This window comes from Rutidosis leptorrhynchoides, chromosome 2 (assembly GCF_046630445.1).
Source record: "Rutidosis leptorrhynchoides isolate AG116_Rl617_1_P2 chromosome 2, CSIRO_AGI_Rlap_v1, whole genome shotgun sequence".
NCBI lineage: Eukaryota > Viridiplantae > Streptophyta > Magnoliopsida > Asterales > Asteraceae > Rutidosis > Rutidosis leptorrhynchoides.
This window is the reverse complement of record NC_092334.1, coordinates 100300662-100307061: the sequence shown is the minus strand read 5'-3', so window position 1 is coordinate 100307061 and position 6400 is coordinate 100300662. Positions and strand designations below refer to the sequence as shown.

The 6400-nt window shown below is 29.4% G+C and overlaps 1 long non-coding RNA gene across 2 annotated transcripts; it reads right to left on the bottom strand.

Moving 5' to 3' along the window:
- Positions 1 to 507: 507 nt before the first annotated feature.
- Positions 508 to 2189, bottom strand: LOC139891220 (uncharacterized). Of its 2 annotated transcripts, none has more exons than XR_011773584.1 (4): positions 2078 to 2189; positions 1862 to 1963; positions 1661 to 1749; positions 508 to 639 (listed from the first exon to the last, which is right to left on the bottom strand). It is a non-coding gene; the product is annotated as an uncharacterized lncRNA (long non-coding RNA). The 2 variants fall into 2 exon arrangements; XR_011773585.1 differs by lacking the exon at positions 508 to 639 and adding an exon at positions 1079 to 1167.
- Positions 2190 to 6400: the final 4211 nt, after the last annotated feature.

Here is a 6400-nt window from a genome sequence, read left to right as displayed (position 1 = left end):
CTCCAGTGCAGAAGCAGAGTATCGAGGTGTTGCCAACGCCGTTGCAGAGACTTGTTGGATTCGTAATCTTCTTCGTGAGCTCCACTGCCCGCTTACATCAGCTACTCTTGTTTATTGTGATAATGTGAGTGCTGTTTACATGTCTGGAAATCCGGTTCAACATCAGAGAACCAAACACATCGAGATAGATATACACTTTGTTCGCGACCTTGTTCTGAAAGGTCATGTGCGTGTGCTTCATGTTCCCTCTCGGTATCAGTTTGCAGACATCTTCACCAAAGGCTTACCTACGACACTGTTCGATGAGTTTAGATCCAGTCTCAACGTTCGCTCTGCTCCCGTTACGACTGCGGGGGGATGTTAGACTAGTGTATTAGCCCATATTTGTATTATTGACCTGTGTTCTATAAGGGCCCATTTATGCTATTTGGTCCATTAGGTTATGCCTTGCTAGGCTATATATTATTTGGGGATTGAACATAAGAAACACAACATTCAACAAAAAGAGTAGCATGATCGACCACACATAAATTAAGTTATAAGTTGAAATTAAAACACTATAATCGTCTTGAAATCCATAAATTATTACGGAGTACCTTTTTGTATCTCATTTATAGGGCCATCCAACACCTTAAAAACCTGCACAAATAGGATGCACCCTTAATTATTTATTGAACCTCTTCAATAAATATGAAAAAAAAGATTGGAAAATGTAAAACCGGGAAAATAGAAACAACCGCAATGAGTGAGCAACAATTAGTAAACAATGAAAGATTATTTACTACTTAGCTTCAATTGTTTGCAGCTTGTTCATTGCATTTTCCCTTACGTCTAGTCAAGCTTGAGCTACATCTACTTTTCATTACAATGGGATAAATAAAAAAGTACTCACCTTACCTTCTGCATTATAAAGATGAACACGTAACTGGGACCATTTGAAGTCATAAATATAAGCTAAACAAAATTACTGCAAAAAAGTAGTTCAAAAATCAGATTGATTATGTAGAATTGAAGCAAGTTTCTAGGAAAAAAAAAGAATTTACCACTATCACATTTAGAGCATAAAACTGAATGCAAATCACAGTCACAAGAGTTGCAGAAAGCTTGCTATTGAAATTTCAATTGACTCCAATGTTTTCTTGTCTGAAAGTTTGCAAATTATTCAACCTACACAGAAAATGCAATGAACCTGAAGAAAAGTAATGACCACTTGCAATTCCCAAAGATATTGAAAAATTAGTTAAAAAAAATCTGACAACATAAATAAGAGCATGAACGAATGTATTGTTTGTCACATAGTATTCACACTCATGAATACTATCACAACACAACTCAAGTAAGTGATCTTAATGAAATAACTATGTAATGAAATATATTAACTTTTAACAACACAACTCATCATATATTAATGAAATACTCCGTAACTAGCTAACGAAAAAATTTCAGTAGAAAAAATGAGTTTGCCATTGACTTTTAACAAAACAACAAAAACTAATACTATACTAATTAACATAAAATAACAGGTAAAACACCATAGTGATTCAAAACATAGCTTAGATTAACCTCAAAACTAAAGTTTTTAAGTAGATATCAAGTAAAAAAACATAGGTATTAGGTAAGAAACACAGTTGTGTTTATCGAATCTTCTTAGACTTTTTACCTTCGATTTTCAACTATCAAAGTTATTAGATGCCAAGTAGTCATGAAATTGCTATGCAAAAGCATCTCATAGAGTGCTTCATTTTGGACCTGAAAAGAATATGAACTATTATTATCAGAACGCGATATAACATAAGCATAAATAACAACAAATTCCAATTCCAATTCCAATTCTAACTAATTCAACTAAATATCAGCTTACCATAAAAAAACTGTAACAGCAGCAATACCGTTGAGCAGTTGTGAGGGCAACTACGGTCATAGTAGCGACACCAGTTGTGGCCGACGACAAATGTACAACAACCTAAACAAAAATACAAAACGAAACCTTAATAATCTTCATCATAGAAATCAAAATCGCATAACGCATATCGTCTTTTGAATTTATCGTGAGAACAATAGCCCTAAATGTTGATACCAGTTTAATGATTTTTGTAAGTAAATGATGATGAAGAATTAATCGATGACGATGAATCAAAATAGATCAGAATGGATAAGGAACTTGGTCTGGTAGCGCATTACGTTTGATATGAGATTGTGGAGTGAAACCCTAAAATTAAGAAGCCTCATATACGTAGAATTTGTGACATCCGGCATTTTTATGTATTTTTTTTTAAATCTAATTAATTAATGTTAATGACATCATCATGGATACCTTAAATTTTTTCTTTTTATTTTTGTATTTTTTTTAAGCTTTGATAAACATTATTTATGATATCATCATTTTAGAGATTTAATAGAAACTATAGATAGATAGATAGATAGATAGATGGGGTATATTTTTTAGGGTTTACTTGGAGTAAGAAAATTTACGTTTCAATGATATTTAAATTTTGTATGGAAAATTACCAATTTCTAAATACTACGGAGTAGAAAAAGTAAAAAAGTGAAAGTAATATTAAATTATTGAGTAGACTTGAGATATTATATATATATATATATATATATATATATATATATATATATATATATATATATATATATATATATATATATATATATATATATATATATATATATATATATATATATATATATATATATATATATAGTAGAGGGATCAGATGAGAACTATTTTTAGAATGAGAACTCTGAGAACTACAGTAGTCGAGCAAAAATTTGGACACGGCGGAACAAAAATTGTTCTAGTCGAGCAATTTTTATTTTTTGTCTTTTAGATGCATTGTTTGCTTGGTTCTACATTTTTATGTAGAACATGATGTAGAACATGCTGTTCTACACTTGTTCTACATCAATTTTCATCAAATTAAGTTAGGGTTTAGATTTAGGGTTTAGATTTAGGGTTTTAGGGTTTAGATTTTAGGGTTTAGGGTTTAGATTTTAGGGTTTAGGGTTTAGAATGAGTTTTTTACACGAACGGTTTAGAGTTTAGGGTTTACGGAGTAAACTCGAAAACCCTAAATCTAAACTTTAAATCGGGCTAAATAAAAAAAAAAGTTGATTTTGAAAAAAAAAACAGGTGAAATTCGAACCTAAAATGTGTGATTCGAACAAAAATGCTTCAATTCGAACTAATTTTCGTTCTACAATTTTGTAGAACCGAACAAAATAATTGTAGAACCAACAAAAACGGGAAATTCGAACAAATTTTGTGAAATTCGAACAATTTTAGGTTCTACATTTTTGTAGAACATGCAGGAATTCGAACAAAAATTAGGAAATTAGAACAAAAATATGTAGAACATGATAAGTAGAACATAAATGTAATATTAAAATTGATTTTGTGCTTTTGATTTTTTGTTCGACTTCATTCAAAATTGTTCGGCCGCGTCACTTTTTTGCTCGAATTTGAGTTCTCAGGTTCTCACAGTAGAATAGTTCTCAGTGGATCCCTCCCCTATATATATATATATATATATATATATATATATATACATACATACATACATACATACATAAAAGTTACTATTATATATATATATATATATATATACATACATAAAAGTTATGAATAGTAACTCGGGATATTTTCGACTTCTCATTTTTTTTTTAAATTTTTTTTAACTAAATATCATTTCACCAACAAAGCCCCCCACACTAATTTCAAAATTTCAAATCGACCCCTCAAACAGGAGGTAAAGTGTTAAATAACATTTTTCATAAAAAATCTTAAATAAACTCAACCCAAATATTCAACGGGTCATATCTTCTCGCTCGCAACGAGTTAAATTTTTCCAACACCATCGTTAAACCCGAAATAATTTTATGAACACAATGTCACTAACTATACACAAAACGGACGCTTTTTAAAAAACGCTAAATATTTGGGTTACTTTTCATACACGTAGATTTTGCGTTAAATTTTTAAAAGTCGACAATTTCATAGCGAAACGCGGAGATGCACATATATTGTTAATTTAAAATAACATATAAATCTTTCACGGGTTATACCTTTTAGTTTGACTCGAGTTGCGCTTCAACGACATCATCGTTAGCCACGAAATAATTTTACAAACTAAACACAACAAAATACATTGAAATCTGAACCCCCGGCGCGAAGCGAGGGTTCGAAAACTAGTTAAATCTAAAAGGCATTAAAGGCTCACTTATTGTGTAATATAGGATGTTTCGAAAAGATCATATAATAAAAGTTTTCTCCATTATAAAGAGAAGAGATTGTAGCACTTTATTTCTTATTAAAGTCCTCACTTTGTAGTCTGGTGGATGGAAGACATGTAGTATAAAGCGGATGTTATGAGTTCAATCTCAGCAATATGTGCTCTTAAACATATGTGACACAATTTTCTCTCACATGTTTGTCGTTAGGCCGGTCGATGTGAAAATGTCAAAAAATCGATTTATTTTCTTATATATATTACAGAGTAATAATTATTATTGAGTTTATTTTATCTTTTTAAATTAACTATATTAATTTATAATTTATAATATATATATATATATATATATATATATAGGGAGAGGATCCAGTGAGAACTTTTTTAGTGTGAGAACTCTAGGAATTTCAAAAACACTCCAAATACACTGAAATTCGAGCAAAAAAAGTGGCGAACGAGCAAAAACAAGGGAATTCGAGCAAAAAAGATAAACTCTAAACTTTTCGTGTAAAAAACTCATTCTAAACCCTAAATCTAAACCCTAAACCCTAAAATATAAACCCTAAACCCTAAATCTAAACCCTAACTTAATTTGATAAAAATTGATGTAGAACAAGTGTAGAACAGCATGTTCTACATGCTGTTCTACATGCTGTTCTAAAAAAATGAAGAACCAATCAAACAATGCATCTAAAACAAAAAATAAAAATTGTTCGACTAGTTTAGTTTTTTGTTCGGCCGCGTATATTTTCTGCTGGACTACCTGGTTCTCAGAGTTCTCATTGCTAAAAAGTTCTCATTTGATCACTCTACTATATATATATATATATATATATATATATATATATATATATATATATATATATATATATATATATAAGGATCCATAGAGAACTAGAGTATGTAGAGAACCCATAGAACTCATAGATTGAACTTCATTCTATGTGGAGATTGAGCTTAAAAAAAAAAAAAAACTGAAAAAAACAGTCAATCTGAACATTAAAAAAAAGTCAATCTGCAAAAAAAAAGTCAATCTGCAAAAAAAAAAGAAAAAAAAACTAAAAAAAGTCAATCTGCAAAAAAAAAAAACTGCAAAAAAAAGTCAATCTGCACGCAGATTAACTCAATCTGCACAAAAAAAAAGTCAATCTGCACAGAAAAAAAGTCAATCTGCAAAAAAAAAGCCAAAAAAAGTCAATCTGCGTGCTGCACAAAAAAAAGTTAATCTGCACAGAAAAAAAAGTCAATCTGCAAAAAAAATTAAAAAACTGCAAAAAAGTCAATCTGCACACATATTGACTCAATCTGCACAAAAAAAATATCAATCTACACAGAAAAAAGTCATTCTGCAAAAAAAGTCAATCTGCACAAAAAAAGTCAAATCTGTACAGAAAAAAAAAGTTAATCTGCAAAAAAAAATGTCAATCTGCAGGAGATTGATTCAATCTGCACGAGTTCCATGGGTTCTCTACTACCTTTGGTTCTCCATGGATCCTCACAATATATATATATATATATATATATATATATATATATATATATATATATATATATATATATAGTAATAATACGATAATGTTTTATTTTATTCATAAATACTTACACTCAATGTTGTAAAAAACCCGATTATTCGCCTATTAATTTCCAATTAATCATTTTTAAGAGCAATCCGTTCCGATTTCTGAAAATTCGTTTAATTAAATGGTCAACGTCAATTGTTGGTTCAAAATCGAATTTGGTAATAAAAGTCGGTCAAAGTTAAAAATAGTTAATATTTTAACATGAATTTAAACTATAATTTTATAGTTTTTGAGCAAAATGAATAATTTTAGACAATTATATTAAAGTTTATTTTTATATTTATGGTTTTTTTTATATATTTACACATATAATTTTTAAAATTTAATATTTAAATGTATACAGTACAATCCGATTAATTCTCGATTAATCCCCGAATTACCGATTAATCCTTCTAAAGTCCCGACCGATTAATCCCCGAATAACGAATTTTGCAGCCTTGCTTACACTGAATATTAACATCATTATACTATTTTAGAGTTTCAACTTTAAAATTCCTCTTAAACACTAAAAATTGAACACTCTTTTGGATGTGATTAAACCTTTTAAATGGATTTTTCTATAACAAACAACTTTTACATTAACTT